The sequence below is a fragment of the Toxorhynchites rutilus genome, chromosome 1, assembly GCF_029784135.1.
Source record: "Toxorhynchites rutilus septentrionalis strain SRP chromosome 1, ASM2978413v1, whole genome shotgun sequence".
In the NCBI taxonomy this organism is placed as follows: domain Eukaryota; kingdom Metazoa; phylum Arthropoda; class Insecta; order Diptera; family Culicidae; genus Toxorhynchites; species Toxorhynchites rutilus.
In genome coordinates this window covers 200488617-200515509 of record NC_073744.1, presented here as the reverse complement: position 1 = coordinate 200515509, position 26893 = coordinate 200488617, and the positions used below count along the sequence as shown (strand labels likewise).

Below are 26893 nucleotides of genomic sequence, written 5' to 3'. Positions count from 1 at the left end.
CCAGAAAATGGAGCTACGTTCACGAAGAGTAATTAGAATGCGATCACCCGAGGAGGGTCCCCGAACTGGAGCTGGTCCTGGAACGGGCGTAAGAGCGAGCGGCCAGCGGCTGGAGGGCGATGTGCAAGAGCGGGCCACCAGCCGGGTTCAACCCGAAGAGCTACCGCCACACGGAAACAGCAGCCATCGACATCACCCAAGAAACGCTGCGCCTACGAGACGTGTTGCGACTGCCAGACGACAGTCGTCCACACTTGTGGGTACCACTAGGCGCCGGATCATGTGGACACACGAAATGAATGAATTCGTGATCCGCGCCTATTACATCTGCACTGCTTTGGAGACGGACATGAGCGGTCGCCCTCGAATACTAACAATGTTCGAGGAAGCGTATCCAGAGTTCGTCGGGAGGCTTGATCAGAACGCGATGAACGCGAGGCGTAGAGCGATAGTACGCAACAACATGCTCTCCCAAACGCAAATCGACGAGATCAAGCAGCAGGTGCAGAGAGAAATAAGCTCCAGGAACAACAGAGCAAGCGATGTGTCGAGACGAAGTTCAGTACGGCTGAGCAATTCATTCGCGAGTGGGGCACGCGAATCAGCACCAGTGGAGGCCACAGTACAACAACCCCCTGAGCCGGAAGACCCACAGCCAGATCAACAACTACTACGCGATCTGGTCTTCCACTACGACGAGGCGATCTCACAGTTCCGCGACACAGACCCATTGTCGCGCCCCAGGATCCCGAAGTTGCAGCATTCCCGCAGGCTGACAAGTGCAGTAAAGCTCATGAACGAGCACGTTCTTCCGCTGCACTTGGTTGATGCTGAGAACATGGAGGAGCTGCAACTGAAAGTTTACTGTGCTGCTGTGGCGACCGCCAAAAGTTTAGGATACCGTATTAGGCCAAGAGGCAGACTGCTCCAACATCTCCGTGAAAGGCGTGAGCCTCCATGGCGAAGGAGATTGGAGCAACGGATCCTAAACAAGCGCGCCGCAATTGGAAGACTGATGGCGTACAAAAGAGGCAGCAGATCGGCGAAATTATGTCGCCAAGTTGCTGTGATCGTGCGGCCTACTGAACTTCGCCAGCTGGGAGCTCACCAGCTGACGGAAAAACTCGACACACTGGTACAGCAATTGAGCGTCCTAACTAAACGGCTGAAACGTTACTCTGACTCTGCAAAGCGCCAGGAACAAAATCGGATGTTCAGAGATAACGAAAAAGCGTTCTACGACCACATTAGCGACGAGAAGCCCGACTACCGCGAAGGTTTGCCAGATATTAGCGATGTGACGAACTTCTGGGCTGGTATTTGGGAGACCCCAGTACAACATCGCGACGGGCAAATGTGGTTAAGACGGGAGGAGGAGAGTTGTGGTGAAATTGGAGAGATGCCAGCTATCATCGTCGAAGAGAACGATGTCCGCGAAGCCTCGCGGTACCTGAGGAACTGAGCAGCACCGGGCCCCGATGGTGTTCAGAACTTCTGGCACAAGAAGCTGACCGTCGCACATCAAAAGATAGCTGAGTGCTTCAATAAGGTGCTACGTGACCCACACAACCTCCCTGAATTCGCCACCCGTGGCGTCACATTCCTCCTCCCGAAAAACAGCAACACATTGAACCCATCAAAGTACAGGCCGATAACGTGCCTATCGAGTCTGTACAAGATATTAAGCAGCATCATAACCGCCAAAGTTTCTGCCCACTGCGAACAACACCATATCATCGCAGAAGAGCAGAAAGGATGCAGAAAAAATACGCATGGCTGCAAAGACCAGGCCATCATCGACGCAGCCATAGTCGGCCGGGCGGTTTATAACCAGCGGAACCTAAGCATGGCCTATATCGATTACAGGAAGGCTTATGACTCCATACCTCACTCGTTTCTCGTCCGGGTATTGGAGCTCTACAAAATTGATCCCGTCGTCGTTAGGTTCCTGCAGCATGCGATGAGGCAGTGGAGCACGTCTCTGCACCTTAGTGATGGGGAAAATGTGTTGCAGTCTAGAACGCTGCAGATAAAGAGGGGGATATTCCAAGGCGACTCTTTCAGCCCGCTTTGGTTTTGTCTGGCATTGAACCCCCTCAGTAGGACGCTCAATAGAAACGGTCATGGCTATAAAATAAGGTATGGCGACGGCGCCCACGAAGAAGTGACCCATACCTTTTACATGGACGATCTCAAGGTCTACGCTGATTCACGTCAGCGTCTAGGTGTAGCTATCCGGGTTGTCGAAGACATAAGCAGGGACATCTGCATGGAGTTCGGCCTTGACAAGTGCCGCTGTGTCCATATGCTGAAAGGGCAGCTTACCGAATCCGGAGGTTACGAGGTCTATGACGGCGAGTTTATAAGAGACATGGTTCGTGGCGAATCCTATAAATATCTTGGATTCCGACAGCTCACCGGGATTCGCCACTCCGACATCAAGACGGAGCTGCGAGACAAGTTCTTGAGTCGAGTGAACTGTGTCCTGAGGACTTTCCTCAACGCGGGGAACAAGGTACGCGCGATCAACACATTCGCGGTTCCCCTGCTGACCTTCAGTTTTGGTGTAGTCAAATGGAGCAAAACTGACCTAGAGGACCTTGAGAGGAGGATGAGGAAAGCATTTAAAGAGGCCGGAATGCACCATCCTCAATCGGCACTGGAGAGAGTTTCACTGCCACGCAAAGAAGGGGGACTTGGAATAGTCGACATATCTGCACTGTGTGTTGCCCAGGTACGACAACTGCGCGAGTACTTCGCAGAACGCGCCAACCAAAACGCGCTATACCGCTGTCTGCGCCGCCGACAGAGGATACAGCGCTCTGCACTTGGCGCAAGCGGAGTACCAACTAAACTGCAATCTGCAGACAGTGGAGGAGAAGATTGCAGCTTGGAAGCAGAAGGCAGTGCATGGTGCCCACCCCCATCAACTGGACCGGCCACACGTCGACAAGGCCGCATCTAATCTGTGGCTAACGCGTGGTGAACTCTCTTCAGTAGTAGAAGCCGACATGATAGCCATCCAGGACAGGATAATGCCGACGAGAAACTGCAGGCGGTACGTCTGGCATCAAGACGTTGATGACATTCGCCGGATGTGCCATCAACCAGGTGAAAACATAGAACACATTAAGGGAGGCTGTCCCGTTTTGGCCAACGCAGCCTACACCGAGCGCCACAACAACGTGGCCCGTATTGTTCATCGACAACTGGCGCTCCAATGTGCTCTACTGGAAGACAACGTACCAAACTACCGGTACCTGCCTGCACCTGTCCTGGAAAATGACCGTTTCAAGCTGTACTGGGATCGCACTGTTCTGACCGACCTCTCGATCCACCACAACCGCCCAGATATAATGGTTTACGACAAGAGCGACCGCAAAGTCACCATCATCGATGTCGCTATTCCACTGAACCAGAATCTGGAGGAGACCCACGGTCGCAAAATCTGCAAGTACCGACCATTGGCCGTGGAGCTCAAGGAACTGTGGGGGCTAAGGGAGGTCCCAAGAATTGTTCCAGTCGTTCTCTCTGGAACTGGAATTATCCCGAAGACACTTCTGGAAGCGCTAAAGGTGTTGAACATCGAGAAGGAATTGGCCGGCATCCAAAAGTCGGTCATCCTTAGCACCTGCGCGATTGTCCGACAATTCCTCGGTCAGGACTAAAACAGCACGAGCATGCAGATACGTGCATTCCGCAGAGCCTAGTCCCCCTTTGGCATTCAGAAGCCCGGGGGCAGGTGAAAATTCTGGCTAGGTTCGCCTAGTTAAGAAGTGAGATAAGTCTGCTAAAAAAAATAAAAATCACCTTCAAGTGAATTTTCCCAAGTATGAATAAACCTTCGTGTCAAACTGAAGACATGACAAAAAATTCTCTACCGCGATTGGAGACATTGAAACCCGTATTCAATCTCCTCTGTATAGATTAACCCTTAACCAAATGCTCTTGAAATTATTGCGAGTCTCATGAGTAGTTCTTTCCGAAGAACAGTCGATGAGACTCAGAACAGAAAAAACAAGAATGGTAAACAATGACACGATCAACCACGTATAAAGGCAAAACACTTGTTTGTATTAAGGCGTGTCCACATTATGCCGAATGATGCCGATCGGCCTGTACCAGGCGGCATATTCGGTTCGTTGTGTAATGTGGACGCCCCATCGGATGCACGAAGCCGTCACGAACACACGAAACACAATGTCGTCAACGCTAATTTACTTCGTTTTGTTTTGGTTCGACTTTCTCGAACCGGACCCACTTGTTTCGGGTTGGGTTCGGTTTGATTCGGGCCAGCGTTGCCAATGTTCCATTTTAAACTGGATTCTTCCAGTTTTTTTTTCCTCGATCCAGGTAAATCCTAATATCTTCCAGTTTTTTAAAATATCATCCAGTTTTATCCAGTTTTTTTAAATGCTTTAGTTTTTCACATTTTATGTAAAATAAATTCACAATATATAAATATTATTCCCCCACAATAAAATCTGTGTTTTTAATCTAAAAAAATTTTTCATTTTGGTATTCTTTCTCAGTAAATCTGTATTGGTATCTATATTGAAAGTTAGAGGAACAATTTTCAAAACTGATCATAGCTTTAGTATATACCATAGCATATGGTCATATGCTTAGGATACGGATTGATTTTAGTAGAATTTCCTTATTCTAAATAAATTAATTGGGTATGTTTTTATTTGAATTTATATTTTTCACTCGAGCTCTCGTCGTTAAAACGTTTGACGACTCCGCAAATACAGGGTGGAATTTTAATTTTTTTTTTTAAATTCATTTATTTTGGTCCAAGGAGATTTGTTCTAACTACTTTTTGATTATGATATCTCGTAAATGACCGCCTCTGGCCTTGACCGCAAAATGTGCCCTTTTTTCGGCATTTTCCATCACTTTGCCCAATGTTTCGGCCGATATGGCAGCAGTTTCTTGTCGGATATTGTCTTTCAGCGCAGCCAGGGTCCTTGGTTTACCAGTGTATACCTTGGATTTTTAATATCCCCATAAAAAAGTCAGGAGGCGTCAAATCAGGTGATCTCGGTGGCCAGTCATAATCGCCGTTTTTCGATATTAATCTTCCGGGGAACATTTCGCGCAATAATTTGGTCGTGGCAGCCGCTGTATGGCATGTAGCGCCGTCCTGTTGGAACCAGTAATTGTCCAATTCATTTTCACGAACAAATGGCAATAAAAAATCGGTTATCATTGTCCGATAACGCTCCCCATTCACGGTTACCGTTGCTCCATTTTCGTTTTCAAAGAAGTACGGGCCGATGACTTTATCGGCATAAATGCCACACCACACAGTAACTTTTTGGTCGTAAAGAGGTTGCGTTTCGATGAATTGAGGGTTTTCAGTAGCATAAAACCGACAATTTTATTTATTCACTCCTCCATTCAAGTTGAAATGCGCCTCATCAGACATTATGATTTTTTGCCAAAAGCCACGTTCATTTTTGGCCATTTCGATGGTCCATTTCGCAAAATCAAGTCGACGTGGTAAGTCAGATGGGTTAAGTTGTTGAGCCATTTGAATTTTATACGGAAACATTTTCAAATCAACACGAATTATGCGTCGGAGAGTGGTTCGAGCGATGCCTAACTCTTGCGAACGATGGCGACCTGATGTCGATGGAGTCTCTGCAACACTGGCTCGAACGGCATCAATATTCTCGTCGAAACGTCTTGGTCGTTGTCTGGACAGATGACTGGCATTACCAACACTACCAGACGATATAAATTTGGCATATAATCGACGTATAGTGTTGTCTCCAGGCGATGTTTTAACTTTATTTTTATTTTTCCACGCACGTTTAGTTAACACAATTGAGAAGTTATTTTGAATGTACAGCTGAACAATTTCAGCGCGTTGTTTAGGTGTGTATTGTTCCATGGTTAAAATTGTACTGAAATGACGCTTCCAACGCGGTATGACATTTGTTAATCTGACATCTCTGTCAAAAGTTATGGGGTTGCCAGATGCTTCCACTTTAAATGGCCCACCCTGTAGTATAAAAGGTTATATTTCTGCTCTCGCCTGGTTCACTGGCTTCCGTTTCTAGAGCTTCATCATCGATGTTGATATATTTAGCTTCTTTAGATGATGTTCAAAATCTCCAAAGTTCAATCCTGTCGTTCAAATGATTCAAAATTAATGTCACTATTTGGTTTCGGTAGTTGTTGAATTTCTCCAGGTTATGTCTAACGATGGATTGCAGCAAGAGCCATCTTGTTGCGGACGAATTCAATATTTTCTATGGTTTGAGGTTCAATAATTCATGAATGGAGTTAATATAATTTAATATCAGTAAATTCACTCTGGACTGTGCGAAAGATAAATATAAATGTGCAGACCGCAATATGTTTTCCTAACTCGGATTAGAGCTAACCCTGTCTTGTCACCGTGTTAGGAAAACACCATAAATATATGGGAAATTAGAAGCTCTATTTTCAACGCTATTAACTATTACACATTACTGTTAGGTGCATTTGATTGATGCAAAAATATCATGAGCAAAATGCACTCATATTTGGACAATTTTCGTGACGCGAACAATATCTAGTTTTTTTTTCAATTTGTACCTCCTGTATGTTTTTAGTAAGTGCTTAAGTAAGAGAAATGCAAACAGTGGTATTTATTTATTGTAACGCTAACCGATGGTGCAGACTTTTGCAATTTTCTTGCTTTAGATCGACTAAAGTCTGCTTCATTTAATATTGGAACACAAACAATTGCGTGTAGTTCAGTCATTTATTAACGAATTCATAATTTGTTTTTCATACAAATGTAGCATTTTCTTTACTCTTTCATAAAAAAAAATTAAAAAAATTATTCATTGCTGTTTCGAAGAAATTCTCGTACTTTTCCCGTAATACGGCACATTAGGCGGCGCACACCCTTTTCGTCCACCGTTTTGGCGATTTGATTCCACCAGTTCTTCATTTGAGTCATGTTCCTAACAAGTTTTCCCTTTGCCTTAAGCCTCCGCTTCGTGATTGCCCAGTATTACTCTATCGGCCGGAACTGGGGGCAGTTTGGGGGGTTGAGGTCCTTCGGTATTACGCTGACCCCGTTCGTTGCGTACCATTCCATAACCGTTTTGCTGTAATGGCAGCTTGCGAGGTCCGGCCAAAACATTACTGGACGGTCGTGGGCACGAATAAGTGCGATTCACATACAACATCCACGTCACGTTCACGTCCCGTCACGTCACGTTACGTCAGTTATTCTACCATGCAATTATTATGAAAACATTCACATACACCGGCAACGTAACGACCCGTCAGCATACGTTCAACGAAAACGACCGGCAGGATTTGTAGAAAAGAATAATTGACGGAGACGGACGGCTCGTTTGGTTTTTGTCTGGGCTTTGTGTCACGGCTTTTGTTTAGATTTTGGTTGTACAGTAATTTACATCTAATTCGACATTTAGCTAATTGGACAGACCTGTGATGCAACACGTTTAATTAGATATTTTACCTCTAATTGGACATTTTTGTAAACATTGAGTTCGGAGCCCAAATTATAGCCCCACTTTGAAAGTCGCCACCTGTCGCAAATGTCCAATTACTGGTCAAAATTGCCTCCAATGCGACACTAAATGGTACCACGGCATGTCTCATTATAAGTAACATACTGTACTTTTTATGCCAACATATCTCTTAATTCCAAATTTCGGAGTGAAAATCATTCGCGCCTAGCTGAGAAAAATAGTCTATATATTATTATTGTTGAATAAGGGTCGGACTACGGGGTTCAAGCATTTTAATTCAATGATTTTCATTTAATTTATCACAATTTAGGACTGTTTCTAGGCATGCTGATTCGAAAGAGGGCATTGCAATTTAAAATTGTTGTAGATGGCGACACCATGAATAACATTGAATAAATCATTCGTTTGACATTTGACGTGACGGGTTGGTGGAAGTATTGACTGCATGTGTGAATTGGTGGAGACGTTGACGGAACGTAGACGTTCTTCTCCGTAACGTTCTATGTGAATCGCACAATAAACGGCAGAATCCGTTTCTGTAGGCACTCTTTTTTGTAGACTTCTGATGTCATTGTCTTGTCAGTGAGAAAGACTTTGGTTTTCTGTCCACAACTGCATATCCCCTGCCAAATCATGTACTTGCGGGCGAATTTATCCGCAAACACGAACTTAAATTTTGCAGGTACATCCCTCCGAGCCGTCGCCAAATAAAATTTTTGACCTGGGATTTGCCCAAAGTCCGCCTTCACGTAGGTCTCATCGTCCATCAGAATACATCCGTCGAACTTGGTCAGCACTTGGTCGTACAGCTTTCGAGCACGGATTCTGGCCACATTGTTCAGCTTCAGCGTCCGATTTGGCTGTTTGCTGGCTCGGAATGACCTTATTCCTTCCCGGAGACGAATTCGTCGCACCGTACTGTGAGCGGCCTGGAACTTATTGGCCAAATCGCGGTCTGAAAGATTGGGATTCCTCTTGATGGCCTTGATGACTTTCCCACGCAGTTTCCGGTCGACAGTTCCACTCCGACGCTTCGAATGCGGCTTCCGAGCCGTCGTCAATGTTTCCTTGTACTGCTTGATAACACGCCATACGGTATTTCTGGGCATTTTAAGCTGTTTAGCTAGCTTAGATGCCGACAACAATGGATTTTCAAGAAAACTGTGCACAATTTTATCTCTCCGTTCGGCTTCCATGGCGGTTGTTTACAAAATGCTATCGTTTGGTGTTATGACATAAATACATGGTGAGAGGTAATGAATTTCCCGACACGTGGGTGAAAAAAGTTTCCAAATCCGTCCACTAGGAGCGCCACAATGAGCAAAAGAATTTGTTACAATATTAAATGAAGCAGACTTTATGTGAACGCAGGACATCACGCTACATATGAATGTCAAAATGTAATGACTCTTCTGACTCAAAGTGATACAAATGATTGAATGAATAAAATAGGTGAGATGGAAAAAAAATATCTCAAACCATACCTAAATTTGGAACGTCGCTTGAAAAAAAACTGTAAATTCTGTATGAATCCCAAATGATCTATGGTTTCAAAAAGTCTGGAAAATCTGTAGATATGGTAACCGTGATCCCTCTCTCATCCTTCCTATCCGTTGATCAGTTTTGTTAAAAAAAATAAAGTAATAAAAATTCATTTTAGTATTGGAATAGTATTGTGGGACAATTGACGCAGTTTCGCGACGATCTTCTTTCAGCGATGTTATGGCCATGGAGCAATAATACGAAAATTTTCAAGTTTTGCTCGAATAAAGCCATATTTAGAAAACCGTTCTAGGAAAAAGGTTCTCAAATGTTGTTTCACAGTAATGTTCGAGTGGTGGGAAACGTCATTTTGATCTGCTCAAATGACGAATGTATTTCGCAATTTTATGAACAGCGTATGAATACTGCACGAAGCTTTGAAAGAAATTCTATTTATCAAGCATTGGAATGGGCGAAAAAAAAACATTTCAAGTAAATCAAATCCGATCTTCGTAAAATAAAATAATTTTACAGGATCCAGTTTTCTTCCAGTTTTTTTGAAGCAATCTTCCAGTTTTTTGAAATATACTATTGGCAACCCTGGCACGGGCGGTACGTCCACATTTAGTCGGCTTTACCGGCCGGCCAAGGCCGATTGGCGTAATGTGGACGCGTCTTTAGAGAGGCTTCAAACTTTGCAATTCATTCGCCCGTATTGTTGGCACGATACCATCCAGAAGAATTTATGCCGGTTAGGACATGTTGTGGATGTGGTTTTTGTGTTACTAATCCCTTACCAAAAAATCACAAAACGTCGCTAATGGCGATTTCACGCTGTTTTTTTAGCTATAAGAGATGTGAGCCGATTCTCAAAAGATGTGTATAATCTGAAATGGCGCCCACTCTACATTGTTGTGTCAAATCGGTCCCAAAAAATGGTGTCGACAACGGTGCCGACATCGTGCCATTTTGCAATGATTCTGTCGACCTAATCTTCGTATTTGACAAGCAATTTCGTGCTAACACTGCGCCAATCTGGCACCGCGTCGACCGATTGCAGCACAGATCGACCGTTCTTATGGCTCAGTGTATTTTCAAGAAAGTTTCAAGTTTTCAAGAAACAACCAAATAAAAATGGCGTTGTTTACAAATATTTATTTTCTGTACATTCAATTTACATACATACACTATACTCTTGCACAAAATCATGAACTAGCAGATCTTTGCTGCTGGCGTTCACAGTATCAGATTGTATCATCATCAGTGAAATTCCGGCGAAAGCAGATTTCTTTGTTGGAATTGTCTACATCGACAGCAGCAACACCTAGCTTTGATGGTATCGACCGTTAACATCGTTGAGTTTGCTTCTGGAATAAAATTAAGAAAAAAAAAAGTCTTCTATCATATAAATATGAACTGAATCTATTTATACTTACGGATATTCAATTTGGTTACATTTGCGATGGTCTATGCTGGCGATTAGAGTGAAATAAGGTCGATAAGCTCGTTGGTGTGATTTCATCCGCATAACATTCACCTACTCCATTCTGACGGTGAGCATTGCCGGAAGAATAGTTAAACGAGTACAACGTCGATTTTCGTATCTTGTGCTGCTAGAGGCAATAAATTATTACTATGAGAAAATTATTATTTTTCCAGTTTGTTTGATGACTGATACATACGGTCGGATAGATGTTCTGTTGTTTCGAAGGTGAGTGATCATCTTGTGGTAACAGAAGAAGGGGATGTTGAGGATTGAATCAATGCATGCAGGGTACATCAATGGTGCTTTTGTTCAGGACTATACACTCTTTCGGAGAATATTTCAGAGCTTGTAGGTTTGGAAAAAAAAGCGACGATGATCCATCAGTGGAATTGCTGTTACAGTTATACTGTTCTCGATGAAGTGTCTTACAACTGATTAAGATCGAAGTGGATGAGGATGAAGCTATCGAGGATTAACATGATGGATTATCAATTATATCTGTAGTGACAGCAGCTTTTGCAGTAGCTTTTTCCATCGTCTCTGCTAACAATTTTATTTGTAAACGCCTCATTTGATCAACATGGGTAATCTTTTTTGTAAACATCACCGGACAAGCCTGAAAGTGGATTATTATTTTGAGAAAGGAAGAACAACAGCTGAAATTGAATAAATTTCAATGCCTGATTTTCTACTGCCTTCGCCATTACTAGTCGATTCATCCTTCACGTCTTTTACGGAATTATCATCGACCGAGTAGAACCCATTGTACAGTCACTTTGGTTTTACTCCTTTCGAGCCACCGCTATTTTTTTTTTCAATTGCTTCCGACTGTATGACCTCCAGTATTTCGTTCACCGTTCGTAGCATTTTGGGCTCAGCAGCAGCAACAGCTGAAATCAGGTGAAAATATATTTTTTTAAGTATAGCATTGTGTTTTTTGTACATCTCAACAGCACTTACCAAATGGAAACAAATATTCTTATTGTAATAGTAAGTAATCAAATAATACTGTCTCTTGCATGTGTTATTATGTGATGTGATTTCGTGTTTTTAATGACAGTTGAGCGAGAAAGAGAAAAACCAAAAGCTGCAGTGATGCCGTTTCGCTCAGTACATGTTATCCCGTACATTTATAGCTGCAGCTGTAGGCAGTGCTGCTTGCGGGGGGCAAAGTGAGGTTAGATTCCGGCACTTTTGTAGCACTTTATGGCGCTCGGTCGACATCGGACCGATAACCACTCGAAAATAATTTAGAGCGGGCGTGTAGCCTTGTGTGATGCAACACCTTGCACCTTCTTCTTTCCAACTCGATTCATTTTTTTTTTGCAAGTGTTGAATTGGGTAGCTTTACAAAATGCTTTTGAATTATCATCAAAAGTGCTATTTTTGAATAAATCTTCAATTTTTTCTCTTAAAATTGATAGCGCATCACGGAGCAGCTTTAGTCTCACAAAGGGATTATAATGAAACTTTTCGCTGATAAAATGTCTTTCATTGTTCATTGAAAAGACCCAAAGGAGTTTTGCAAGCACCGAAACTTGAAAGTTACCAATATTCAATCGATGTCATCCAACAGGCACTATAAAGCATGACACAGCGCAACCGAAGAACCGAAAAATCACAACTCGATCTGATTTTTGTTCACAACAATGGAAGCCAACGTAAAACCCAATCCGTTTGCTATCGCTTCACTAAGCACACGACAAAGCAAAGCAGCCCCGGGTTCGACAGTGTCCCTAAGACACCCACACACATCCCCCATTCTTACACCTACTTCTCCTCAAACGAGGGTGGATTCCGGGACAGGAATTCCCACTCCCACGCCCCTCGCGAGTATTTGTCTTCCCACGCAGCTCCAGCGCAGGAAATGATATGCTCAACTCCACGAGCCCTTCTCCTCGAGGAGTATTTTTATCCCGATTCCACCAGTTGCCGGGAGTCTGGCGCACGTTTTTGCACACATTCCAGTCGATCCGATGGAGAGATTATCGATTTAGAGTCGAAGAGAATGTAATGCTAGGTTTTCCATGGCCTCCTTGATTGGGGCATTTTTCATCATTCATTCGTTCGCTGGGCGATTTAGGTTTGATTGTGCGATGAAAAGGGGGAATCCTATGTCCTCTATGGTTTATGTTGTGATCTGCTTGATGCAGCTATACTATTTTCAAAACTGTCGGTGGCGAATGTTCTCTTGCATCAATCACCCCTCGAACAGTGATCACAGGAAATCCTTCAAGCTAGGAAAGAAAAACTTTTCTTTAATTATGAAAGGACTGTTTAAACTTATCCTCCAAGCGCTCACAATAATCCCAATCAGCAGCGGGTGGGAAAAAACCTTGCAGCAGGATGCTGCTTCCGGTTGTCCCCGCCGCCATCCTTCCGCCACCCGAGTTGACCGTGTTCGTGGCGCACGTTCCTAAAGGTCCATTTATACGTTGCTAGTAGCTGACTTCACAATGAGCAGCTACTGACCCGGTGAACTCGCTTGACAAATGGTTGACTCGCCTTGTCCGTTCACACAATGTGAGCTGCTGGCAAGAAACTAGATACTACGGCACGGGTTTACCAGAGATGCCAGACGATTTTTCAAATGTTCATCAAATAGTCAGAAACAGCAATCAGGTCCGAATTTGTCAGATGAGGAAAATGAAAATGATAGTAGATTTGCAGAAGGAACAAATACGCCTCGAAAACTAAAATAATGAAGGAAAATCTACTTTTTTATATCGATTATGTATTCTGTTTCTTAGAACAATACTTTTTTTTGCAAGTTGTGAGTGAATTCTGAATGAAAATTGTGCCCGATAATGATTTTATATTCAGATTCCCAATAAAGTTATCTCAAAAAGAAAACGTATTAGTTTTCCAATAATTTTCAAATCTATAAATATCTTCGCACATTTTCAAATATCTTAAAAATAGAGACATGTCAAGACAATGTAAAGATTTGGCATCCCTGATTCGAGCGCTAAATTCTGTTTTTGACGTTTTGAGGGATGCGAGTGCGAGTAAATTCAAAAAACTTTGAAGTAGCTCGCACGCCGAATCACACATGACACTAACTGGAATGATGTGTTCACACGGTGTGAGTAGCTGCACTGCAGTAACTGACTAGATCGACTCGTATGCTTACTCGCACCGTCTGAACCCGGCTTAACAGTGCTGACAAAGCAAACGGAAAATCGACTCAGCTCGGAACATTTTCAAGCGTCCACCAAGCAGACGAGTGGCATCAGTGGACAGACGGGAGGTGGGAAGGATACTCAATGCAAGCACATTTCTTTCCGTACTTCTTTTCCAATGTTGAACGTTCCTTGGCGCGAACGACGACGGACGAGACCAAAAAACAGGACTTGGAGAAAAATTAACTTTATTCTCCACCTTTTCACTGTCCTCGGAACCAATCAGGTCGATCCGAGCGTCCGGCCAACCGTTTCAAGTTTTGGGATCCGGGAGATGTTTTTTTTTTGGGGAAAACTACAAGCTCCAACGAATGTTTGTCTACCACGGAGATTGAAGTTAGAAGAAAAGTTGGGGGTGGGACACAAAAACGACCGGATGTGATGACACGCTTATTGCCGGATGTCGAAAGTTCTCTCCTGACCGTTGCTTACTGTGTTGCTAGGGATTATTCGCGATGGCTCGATAGTGGATTACGTGACCGGAGAAAATTACCGTGCCAACTGGTCCAACTTTGTATCGGTGTCGTCTGCGATACTAAAATTTCAAAGCGCCATAATCACTTTTTGAAACTGCGCGCTCACTCTTCCGAATAAATTGAAATAAAATTCAATACATGGCCTGTGTCTGTAAAACACAGTTAGCACATATTGCGAATTCTATATATACACTCTGTCCAAAATATTCTCCTGCAAATTCAAACTAGATTCATAATACATCAGTAAACTTCATTCTATTGGTCATTAAATCAACTTAAACACAAATGTTGATCAATTTTTGCAATGGAAGAGTCATTTTGAAAAGAAAAACACAAAAAAAGAACATTATATTATATATTTTTTAACCAATGTTTGAACAATTATCAAGCATTATCGAATGAAAAATCCCACATTCGGATTACATCATTGGTACCGCATTTGCTATTTCTTTTCTAGCTTCGCTTCAACAGCCTTTTTTAAGGTTAAGAGTAAGATGAATTTCCTTTTTTAGAGTTCATGTCCCACACACAGCGGATTTGTCCGACGCGAATTTCGAGATCGCATAATCGCTCTGAAGATTGTGGATAAAAGATGTTTCAAATCCAAGGCAGAGGTTCGATGAAATGATGCACCGTGTCGGTGTTCTTGTAGCGTCGGATGGAGAGTGTTTTTCTATTATTGCATCATATGCACACATTGTTATTGTTTCTCTGCATTCTTCAAGCCCAACGTAATTGGACATATACCTAAGGCATGCTATGATGTTTGTATCTCCCACAGAATAACTTAGGTTCGCAACGGGGCCGCCGAAGAAACAAACTATGAAATGACGACTATTACCGTATTTGATTTCAGATGTGGGGTATTCCTAATGTTTTCGAAACTTGTGACTTGTTATTCCTCTGTATATACATATTGATCCATAAGGAACAATCTCCAACACCTAGGTCATGCGGAGTCAATCAAATTCATTTTTCAAGCACATTTTACGTGAAAAAGGAGGAGCGCAGGAGGGTTGTGGCACGACCGCATAGTTGTCGTAGGATTTCGTTAGGCTATTTTTCACACTGGATATATTTGAAGAATTTCATTATTGAAACTTTTCATAATTGTGTGTTCTGAAGAGAGCCCTTTAGCTTGATTGTTGGATACTGATTGTTCACTCCATCAATGTTACAATCCGATGATGATGACGGAGGCATGCTGAACAGTCGTTGGATGGTGCATAACACGATAAAAAATGACGAAGCTCAATGAGATATACTGAAATGAGCCCTCTGTAGCCCTCGACGGGATGACTCCTGCGTTTTGCATGGATAAAATGATGGAATGTTTATAAGAAATGTGAATTTATTGTTTCTCCGTTGGCATTTTCGCTTCAAACCAATTGAACAATGCGTCAATGCAAATTTCATATTTTTCTCAACGTATAAACCTTCCTTGGGCACAGACGATCACAAAAAATAGACAGCTCAAATCGAATGATCGATGCACAAACAAACATTTGTGGCGATTGACTGTACCATATAAAAATCGAAATAAATTGTTTCAGTTTCGGTATTGCTATATATATTGTAGATATATTGGAACTAAACGAAATGAATAAAGATTATTACCGTTTAAACCACCATCTAAGTGAATTGTGTACAAATGAAAAATTCAAACGTGACATGGCGACCGTTACATTGTGACGAAGAGCCTATAAAAGATAACAACGCCTACTACGCAGAGCCGAACTAGCGCTGGAGGCAGAAAGTATCTGAAATAAAGATCTATAAAAAAAACGCCTACATCGATCTCACGACAGAACCTTCCTTGCTCGGAAACGAACCGATAAAATAGACAGCTCAAATCGAATGATCGATGCACAAACAAACATTTGTGGCGATTGACTGTACCATATAAAAATCGAAATAAATTGTTTCAGTTTCGGTATTGCTATATATATTGTAGATATATTGGAACTAAACGAAATGAATAAAGATTATTACCGTTTAAACCACCATCTAAGTGAATTGTGTACAAATGAAAAATTCAAACGTGACATGGCGACCGTTACATTGTGACGAAGAGCCTATAAAAGATAACAACGCCTACTACGCAGAGCCGAACTAGCGCTGGAGGCAGAAAGTATCTGAAATAAAGATCTATAAAAAAAACGCCTACATCGATCTCACGACAGAACCTTCCTTGCTCGGAAACGAACCGATAAAATTGACAGCTCAAATCAAACGATCAATTTTCGCCAGGTGATTCTCGGCCTTCAGAAACATATAATGTGTGAGCAGCATAAAACCAAACCCGTATTCCTATTTTTTGTACTGTGCAGATGCACTGGGTGTGAGAGAAAAGATTGTTTTTGCGAATCGACCAATTGGGCAGGATTTCAATTGAGATTTTTAAACTGTTTGATAGTTAGTTTCATAAAATATATTATTTCATTCTTCGAAATGAATCCTTATGAAGCGCCCAAGTCGATTGATGCAAAAATCTCGGAAATTCATCAGGAAATGACTGAGCAATAATTGTGAGTACAAGAGGGAGCTTTTTTCTTCGATTTCGACCAATCAAAACGCGGGATTTCCGTTTGGATAATGATTGAGATTATTCAATTGTTCGATAGTTAGTTTCCTGACATATATTATTTTCCTCGATGTAATAAATTGTTATGGAGTGCCCAAATCGATTGACGCATAAATCGCCTGAATGACGCCGCGATTTGGAGTGTTTTTTTAATTTATCGTTAATACAGCACAGATTGAATACGGAAAAAAATTGGAAAATGAGAAAAAACAAAGCACGACAGTCGACGTATGTTCAAATTAATCATGATTTCTTGCATTTGTATATTTTTATGTATTTCAATGAGAGAAAAAACTTCAAATAATATAATTCTAGTGTTTAAAATAAAAAAGCCAACATTTTGAGGAATATTAAATTGAATTGTGAATAAGTTTAGAACATAACATTAATACTTAAATTTCAGGTCCTGCCAAAATGTCAGTTGGATCCTAATGATTTTGACCACTGATATATTCACTATAAAAATTCATGCCCAAAAGGGCGATGTAAATATACAAAGAGAATGTAAACAAAAACAGAGAGAAAGTTATCAGTGAGCATCTGCGATGTGTGTGGATACGTGGATGCGCGTGTTTGCGGGTGTTGTGTGCGTGTGTAGAGAATAAAGAGTGAAGAGTAGCAAATAGTAAGTAGATAATGGAGAGTAGATGAGAAGAGAGAAGAGAGTAGAGAGTAGAGAGTAAAGACTATAGTGTAGAGAGTAGAGAGTAGAGAGTAGAGAGTAAAGAGTAGAGAATAGAGAGTAGAGAGTAAAGAGTAGAGAGTAGAGAGTAGAGAGTAGAGAGTAGAGAGTAGAGAGTGAAGAGTAGAGAGTAGAGAGTAGAGAGTAAAGAGTAGAGAGTAGAGAGTAGAGAGTAGAGAGTAGAGAGTAGAGAGTAGAGAGTAGAGAGTAAAGAGTAGAGAATAGAGAGTAGAGAGTAGAGAGTAGAGAGTAGAGAGTAGAGAGTAGAGAGTAGAGAGTGAAGAGTAGAGAGTAGAGAGTAGAGAGTAAAGAGTAGAGAGTAGAGAGTAGAGAGTAGAGAGTAGAGAGTAGAGAGTAGAGAGTAGAGAGTAGAGAGTGGAAAGTAGAGTGCTCGCGTCTTGATTGAGATCCTGCACTACAACCCTGAAGGCAATTAGCTGCTGTCTGGTGCGAACAATCACCTATAAGCAATAATAATATTCACCCACACAGCAACAGAGCACTATAGTGAGCGTGAAAGAGGCAATGACTGAGTCACCGGACATCTCGCTTCCGCTGCAGTAATTCAGGACAGACGCAAAGCAGAGGAGAATATCCACCAAAGCCGAAGCCGAATCGAATCGCTGTTGGTCCATCGCAGGAAACAATTCCATAATACAGAGAAGAAGAGAAACGAAGATTGTGTCGATCGCGTTCAATTTGTATAATCGTTATTTAATTGTAAATCGTGGATTTTTATTGATGCAAACTGTTATTATTGTGAAAGTTCAATATATGTGTTGTAATTTACTATGCAATTGTATAATAAACATGATAGAATGTAGAATGGATTTATTTTGTCTGTAATTGTAAAAAAAGTGCATGCAAAGTGTCTTCAGGCAGGCATTCGAAGACTAAGGGGGTTTGTCATCGGCCCTCGTGTTGCGTTTTAAGTGCATTTTCGGGCTATTGGTCAACCGTGGAACTTGTTTGGTTGACACTAGTGTTTTGTGATGCTGGCGCCTGGTGGGTGGCTATCGAAGAAGGCCAGGCAGCCAACATAGAGAGTAGAGAGTAGAAAGAACAAAATGAAGAGAGTAGAGAGTAGAGAATAGGAAATGAAGAGAGTAGAGAGTAGAGAATAGAAAATGAAAAGAGTAGAGAATAGAGTGTAGAGAGTAGAGAGTAGTGAGTAGAGAAAAGAGAGAAGAGAGTAGAGAGTAAAGAGTGAGAGTAGAGAGTAGAGAGTTGAACATAAAGAGTAAAGAGTAGAGAGTAAAGTAGCGAATAGAGAGAAGAGGGAATAAAATATAGAGTAAGGAGTTAAAAGTCTAAGTTGGAAGAGCAACAATTGAACGCAGCGAAAGAATAGAAGAATAGACACATAGAGACATTTGGAGTAAAAAAGAAACATTGAAGAAAAAATAGAAAAAAAAGAGTGTCTGTTCGAGTGCAACAGCAAAGCTATTCCAATGATTTTGCGGGAAACTTATGAAAACATGGTAGGGTAGGGCGGGGCTAGTTGGCCATTTTTGAATAAATTTGGTTATAACTTTGTAGTACGAAGTTTTGCGTTAGAATGTTATATACCACAATGAAGCTTACCTTTTACCCTTTCAATGGAAAATAACCAGAGAATCAATTATTTGACATTTTTCTTTCATTTAACGTCTTTGTATTCCAGAATAAATTGACCAACGAACCCCACACACGGGGCAAATTGGTCAATAATAGGCGTGTTATTTTTGAGCAAATAATAAGCGTTTTTCCATTAGAAGTTTCCTTCATTATAAATAAATGAATTAAATCAAAACAAAAACAGTTAACTAATATCATGTAGCAAGTAATAAAACAAATTAATGAAAATTTCAAATTATCATCGTTGAAAATTAATCAGACAATCTTTTCTAGCGATTTCGTCTCTCTTCCACTTTGTGGCAAACCAGAGATGCCAAGTTTGAAGACATTTGATTTTGTGAAGACATTAGGAAATATGTGAAGAAATTTCAGTATAATAGCGTACGTGGATTTTTAAAAGATATTATTTCCATGAAATTCTAACTATTGGCCGAAAATAACGTCAAAAAGTAGGGCTTTAGTCTCAGCGATCGAAACGGTCCGAATACATATTCTCTCTAGAAGACATTAGATCATTTGCGCTCGAAAATTCGAATGATTTTGACATTGAATTTCTTTTATTTTGGCCCTACTATACAATAGATCAACCTAGATCTTTCAAACGACCACTTCACAAATCGAAGGTCTTTCGGTTACATGCCTTTTCTACAATTAGTTTCATGGATATGGTTTGAGTTACAACCAAAATTTCAAAGCTAAAATAAACAAATAGAGTTATTACAATTCCGTTTTTGCGTGAAGAACTTTCCTCCGATATTATGAAGAAGACATTTTCTCGTACCAAGTCAAGACTTTTGAAAAAAATCACGACGCACAACCACTTGCATTCATGCTTGCATTTGTTTTGATGACATTCGCCCCAAAGTATACAGAAATAGCCTCCAGGTATGCTACATTACTCAATGCATTATTGTGAGTTCTGATATTCAATGCTAGCGTTTATTATATTTAATGAATATTTTACAACAAAAAAATATAAATATGACAATTATATTGCAACTGGTTTGAGTGGTGGTTGTCTCGTTTCAAATACACTGGATTTAGCAGTGAAACATATACCTTCTATATTTGTTTATAGCTTGCGTAATGAAACACAGCATTCCTGAAAATTTTATATGCGTTGCTCTCAAACGATCAATTTGTGTGACCAACTAGCCCCTCTATATATGAAAAAGAATATTCATGAAAGTTCAACACTTAAAGCTGATACGTACAATAAAGCTTTGTTTTACGTTTGAGCCGATTTTTTTTCATGGTTATCAACCAGTTTTAGAACACATTTCATAATGCGCAAACCGTGAATTATTTTTGGCGCAATCGGAACCATGTCCGTATTTTTTAACCTACTTAACCGAAAAGGTTTTCCGATTCGCTTATTTTTTTGTATCAGCAATTCGCTATTTTTCATCCATAGATCGCTAATTTTTTGGACGCTCAGATTCCAAGCGCAAGCTCACTGACCAACTTACCCATATGATCAACTAGCCCCGCCCTACCCTACTGCGCCGCTAGTTTGAAGAAAAAATGTATTTCGTTCATTTTTATCAATTTGACTAGCTGACCCTGCGAACTTCGTTCCGCCCAAAATTGACTTATTGATATGAATTCTTTCGAACATTCACGTTTTCTCATTGAACGAACGTTCGTGTGTTTAATCGCAGAACTTTTCGTTGATTTATGTTGGCCCTTTACAATTTAATTTTACTATACACTTTCTTAGTATTTGTACCAAAACTCGTCATTATAATATGAAAGTATTTTCAGACATAATTTTCGTTCAGGATTCTTTAATCATTTACAAATAACATGTTTCTCCGTTACGTTTGATACAGAAATATAAAACTTTTATTCGTTATTTTTACTTTAAAAGCGCGTTATTTCACTCTATTGCCATTTCCGTTTCACATCAACGAAACACGTAACCTAATTCCTCAAACGTGATATCCAATTTGAATAACGTTGCCATTGTAAAACATATGGGAATCAATTTTATTCGAACTTTCTATCAAAGTTTTGGAAAAAAAATCAATTTTTTTCTCACAATAAAATTATTTTACGAGACGAATACAACAAAATAAAGACAGTTCAAATCGGGTTTTGCGCTTACCCACACATTTGGCCTTTCACTTTTTATTTATATAGATCATTTTTGCCTTTAATAACACTTTTTTTTTCTGTATTATAGTGACTTTGAACACTTTTGGCTGGTTCGTCACTTTATTTCAATAACAAAATTTTTTTTCTCTATTATAAAAAGTGACACTTTTGACGTAGGATTACGTTTTTCGGGAACATATTGGGGTACAAATTGAAAATCGAAAATTGAGTATATCGTGAAAATTGTCCAATTTCAAACGCTTATTGCTCAGTCCTTCGATGATGGATTGATGAAATTTTTGCTTCAATCGATTTCGGCACTCCATAACAATTTTTCATATTGAAGAAAATAATATATGTCATGAAACTAACTATCGAACAATTGAAAAAGCTCAACCCCTAACCTAACGGAAGTACTCACTTCTGATTGGTCGAAAATGACGACACATGCGGCGGGTACCTAACAGAGACATCAAACCAAGCAGCCTGTGGGAAATCGGCATTGATAATACATTGGAGGCGAATGAACTGCAAAGTTTAAAGCCTCTTAAAAACAAAGAAACAACAACATTGATAATACATGGAAGTAGTGGGAGCTTTTGTTCCCACCGAAAAGTGTTCCCTAACAGAGACATCAAAACCAAGGTGCCCGGGGGAAATCGGCATTGCAAATATATGCAAGTCGGGGGCATTTTTATATTGCAAGTAAGGTGATTGATACGACTAAATCTAGCAAATAAAATTTAAATTTGGAACTTTAATGTTGGTTGCTTCGTTAAATTTCATATCAATGACCGATCGTGTATTGTGAAAGATTTAGCACAAGTGTAAGTGTAGAGCAAGGGGACGAATTACCCGCAAAGGAAGGAAAGGAGGGTATAAGGATATAGGAACAATCACACACGAGAACTTGATACATGAAACGATTTATTTCAATTTTCATAAATAAAAACCAAGGTGTGTTCCCGCTCGAGAACGGGTCGTTTGGTCTAAGCTGTCTGTTTTGTTGTGTTCATTCTCACACAAAGAAAAATTGGAAAAGTGAAGAAATATTAGAAAATATTAGAAAGTGATTTTCCATATGCTCTACATATAAGATTAGGTGTTGTTAGTCCAATTTAAATTCGCATCAACAGATAGCCTAACGGAATCCTACGTCAACTATGCGGTCGTGTCTCGGACACAACCCTCCTGTGACTTTTTGACGTGGGACTACGTCTAACCGGAGTATATGGGGGGTAAAATGAAAACCTTAACACAGAACATGCTGGAAAAAATGAAAGATTCCGAATGCTTATAACTCGAACATTTCTTACTGGATCGGAAAGATGTTTGCATCAATTGATAAGGAATATTTCTACGCATCTATCGCATTCAATAAAATGTTATTTTTTTATTAGATAAACAATTGAATAACTGTAAAATAAGAAGCGTTATCTAAACGCCCTAACTCCCTCGTTTATATTGGCCCGATTTACGGTTTCCCCAACACAGCCACCATAACCAAGCAGTCGTGGGGAAATCGGCATTGCAAATACATGAAAGTATGGGGACTTTTGACGTAGGACTACGTCTAACCGGAAGATATAGGGGGTGAAATGGAAATCTAGGCACTGAACAAGTAGGAAAAAATGCAAGATTTGGAACGTTTATAACTCGAGCATTTCTCAATAGATCGCAAAGGTTTTTGCATCAATTGATAGGAAATATATCTACGCATCTATCATAACGAATAACATTTCATTTTTCTTGAGATAAATAATTGAATAATTGTGAAATATCAAGCATTGTCCAAATGCACTATGTGCCCATTTTTGATTGGTCCATTTTGTGCTCCTCAAATCTTACCGACCAAAACGGGCAACCAGAGCAGCAGCGAAATAGAATGAAGCACGATTGGAAAGGAAAAAGAAAAAAAAAAGAACGAAACATTGGTCGCAGTCTCACACATGCGTAATTCTCGAGCCAACCAGTCAGCTTAAAAATCCCCGCTCCGCTGCCGTAACGATCATTCTCATTCAAACCGTACACCACATCAGTTCGCATCACAACACATCAACAAACCAAACCAAGCAGCCAAATCTGGACATGGCAAAGGAGGAAAAATTAAGGGAAAGGCAAAACCCGCTCGAATCGTGTCGGTCTGGAGTTCCCCGCAAGGGTAGCTAGGCCGACCGCATTAGTACCAGTATAGTTTCGGCCGCCGAAGTGATCGAGTTAGCTGCTCGCGCCGAAAACAAAACCCGCATTCGGAACAGAACACATTCGGTTCGGTGGACATCAAGTCAACAGGCAGTTGCAGCGAGTGGTGAGTGGCAAACGCAATCGCAAAACGGCAGCTGGTAGCAGAAGAAAATAGTTTGTTCTTTATACAATCTGCTTTGGTGGCAAATCCAGAACAAGGCGGCATCGAGGGCGTTCGAAATGGTTTTTTTCAAAACCACGAGTACAAAGTTTTCTAAATTGGAACCATTCCATAAAACAAGGCGCTTATCAGGGCCATTAAACCTTTCAAAAAAGAGTTTACGAAATATAGTTCAATGATTTCTAAAATAATATCCAAAATAATAATAAAAAACAATTTGATTTTTTCATAATTTGTTTGCCAGGATCTGCTGAGTATGTGAATTTGGCAGTTGTTCTGAGCTTATTGATAGTTGGGGACTTTCCTGATTATTCAATTTACACCAATTCTTAAATTGTTTCCAGATTGAAAGTACAGTAATTTACAATTAGTTCGACATTTAGCTAATTGGACGGACATGTAATGCGACATAATTAGTTGGACATTTTTGTAAACATAGAGATCCAAATTATGACCCCACATTGAAAGTCGACACTGTACCACTGTCATCGCAAATGTTCAATTACAGGTTAAAATCGTTTCCAATGCGACACTGAGTGGTGCTTCGGCACGTCGCATTGAATGTAATTTACTGTACAACATGTCACAAAGCTGGATGAGAAGAAATTTTCCAACTGTGGCGAGTGGCAAACGCACTCGCTAAACAGGAAGGTTTAACCGAACAAGATGGAGATATCGAGTGATAACAAAACAATAAACTCTTTAGATTAAAGATGATTTTGTGGACCTGAAAAGGACCCTTTTTAGCGTTTGCTTCCTTCTCCTTCTTCTTGTCGGTTTCCGAGATATTCTTCTGCGCCGTGCCGAACTTTTTGGCGGCTTTTCCACTATTCCACTAGTCTTCGGTGCCTTCGTGTTTGTTAGAAACACCTGCATGTGAATCCAACGAGCGAACAAATCGTAATGAATATATTTTTCTGTTGTTGTTTCTTTGTTTTTAAGAGGCTTTAAACTTTGCAGTTCATTCGCCTCCAGCCCAGTGAAGAGCCACAATAAAACCAGTCCAGAGGGGACTGGCGAAAGGGAAACCAACAAAATCACTCATCAGACCCGTCCGCTCGACTCTCGGTTAAAGAAGAAGGTAGGAAGGGATCCTATGCTTCATAAGATATTTAATATATGCTGTAAAGAAAAGTAAAAATTTACTGATCCGAGGACCAAAGCAGTAACGAAGCACAAGTGACCTAGCGAAAGGCGTGTTCCAAAGCCAAAAAACAAAACGGCCCCTCTCAGGAGGATAGGAAGGAAAGGAGTGGAAAGGATTTGGGTGGGATTAGTGGATTGGGAGGGGGTGGGAGTGGTATGGGAAGGAAAGAGGGGAGGAGTAGGTGTGGGGTGGGGTGAAATGAAATGAAATACAGTTTGAATAGATAATAAAATATAGTGGTTTTGAATTTAATGGTATATAGTATAGCTGAAAAATGGAGAGGTTTATTTAATGAATTTATTCTCCTTGGTGAGTGTGGCTGTAGGAATAGGAAGTTGATTAAAGTATAATGTAATGGATAGAAGATAGATGTGGGTATGAAAGTATATATTATATTATTTGTTATTTAATATTATTGAATGCGTGTATATACATGTATGAATACCTTCCTTCCGACCCGTACATACATGTGTATACACACATAAACACGCATACATGACTGTGAAGTGGCGAACTTTAATAAGCACTTTCCAAGGTATTTAGTATTTCGGTTTAGATTTTACCAAAGAAGTCGGTTTCTTTCAGAAACGCAATTAAATTGGTTTCTTGGGTCTCGTCTCTACTGAGGATATCTCGGAGACTCTGACCTATGTTGTGTCGGACTCGAGCATCTTTGGTATGTTGACATTCAAGTAAAAGATGGCTAACGGAAACCGGAGCTTCGTTGCAAGCACATTGGGGTTTTTCGGCTCTGCAGAACAAGTGTGAGTGGGTGAAGTTAGTGTGCCCAATTCGAAGACGGGTAAGGACTTGCCTTTCCCTACTATTGAGGCGGTCATCCCAAGGGAGAGTGGAATTTTTAATTTTATGAAGATGAGTGGGACGGCTGTTTATCCAGCCTATGTCCCAGCTTTCACGGACTTGCTGTTTTACCCAGCGGACAATGTCAGATGGAGGACAGGGCATGTCTGGGGGATCTATTTTGCTGCCCCTGCCGGCCAGTATGTCGGCGGCTGTGTTTCCACGGATTCCTGAGTGACCAGGAACCCAGCAGAAGGAGATGTTTTTATTTGAAGCAGCCTCTTCTGTTTGCTTAATCCATGGGTGTTTGCTGTTTCCACTCAGAAGATCGTGGAGACAGCTAGCTGAGTCTGAGAATATTGTGGTAGGAAGAAACTCATGGGTGCATTCTTGGGTAGCTATTAAAAGGGCGAAAGCTTCCGCACTGAAGATGGAGCATTGCGGTGGAAGAGAAAAGCTACCAGTGTATCTACTCTCAAAGACTCCACATCCAACTCCATCGGCACTGACTGAACCATCTGTGTATACCTGGTGGTTGATTTGAAAATTGGATGCAACGAGGTTATTGAAGCAGGCTTTGACTTTTGGAGAAGGGTCTCCCGCTCGAACTGTCTTGAGAAGTTCAAGGTTAATGTTCGGCGGTTTGACGTTCCAATTTCTTCCCGTCGCAGATGAACGTTCACATATATCGGGAAGATCTTTGTTCGTGAGATTTTTGAACCATGTTTTAGCTCTATGTATTAATGGGACATTGTGGTCGCTTTCGGGGAGTGACAAGTGACGGATGGCTTTATTAGTGATGGCTTTTGTTACCAGGTGGGTGAAGGGAAGTTGCCCACTTTCTGCCATTACAGCAAGAGTGGGACTGGTGGGAAAAGCGCCAATTGCGAGCCGAATTGCTTTATTGTAAATTGGTTGAATGGTGTTTAACACCCTGTCCCCTCCACGGCTGAAGGTGCCTATTCCGTAAAGGATTTGTGGGACCAACCAAACATTTACAACATTTAGCAACGTCTTTCTATGACCAGAGGCTAGGTTGCCTGCGATAGACTTGATGATGTTCAATTTCTTTCTGGTGGCTATTTTGGTCTTTTGGGAATGTGATAGGAAGTTGAGTTTCTTGTCGAAAGTAACCCCTAGTATTTTCAATGTCCTCATTGTAGGGATCGGGATTTTGTTGAGCTGAAGATAGGTTCTCCTTCTGAGAGCTTTTCCGATATGTATGTGTTTGGATTTCTCCGGGGAAATTTTAAAACCTGTTTTTAGAGCCCAGTTTTGGATGGAGTCTAAGGTTTTTTGAAGCCTCTTTCTCTGAATTAAGCCGAAGCAGCTCGTAGAGATAAGAGTGATGTCATCTGCATAGACTATGATCTTTATATGGTCCGGGATAATCTCGAATAGAGATTGCATGGCAATGTTGAAGAGGGTTGGTGAAAGTGCTGAGCCTTGTGGGAAGCCGTTTTCTGGGATTT

General features: G+C 41.0%; 1 protein-coding gene and 1 long non-coding RNA gene across 10 annotated transcripts in view; one reads left to right on the top strand and one right to left on the bottom strand.

Annotated features, from left to right (window-relative positions):
* LOC129766103 (heparan sulfate glucosamine 3-O-sulfotransferase 6) overlaps positions 1-26893 on the top strand; it is a 173269-nt gene that overhangs the window by 45861 nt on the left and 100515 nt on the right. The gene's annotated exons all lie outside the window — the stretch shown is intronic.
* On the bottom strand, positions 10132-11626 carry LOC129766137 (uncharacterized). Of its 2 annotated transcripts, none has more exons than XR_008741456.1 (4): positions 11431-11626; positions 10667-11360; positions 10421-10597; positions 10132-10351 (listed from the first exon to the last, which is right to left on the bottom strand). It is a non-coding gene; the product is annotated as an uncharacterized LOC129766137 (long non-coding RNA). The 2 variants fall into 2 exon arrangements; XR_008741455.1 differs by having other exon boundaries at positions 10421-10594; positions 11431-11625.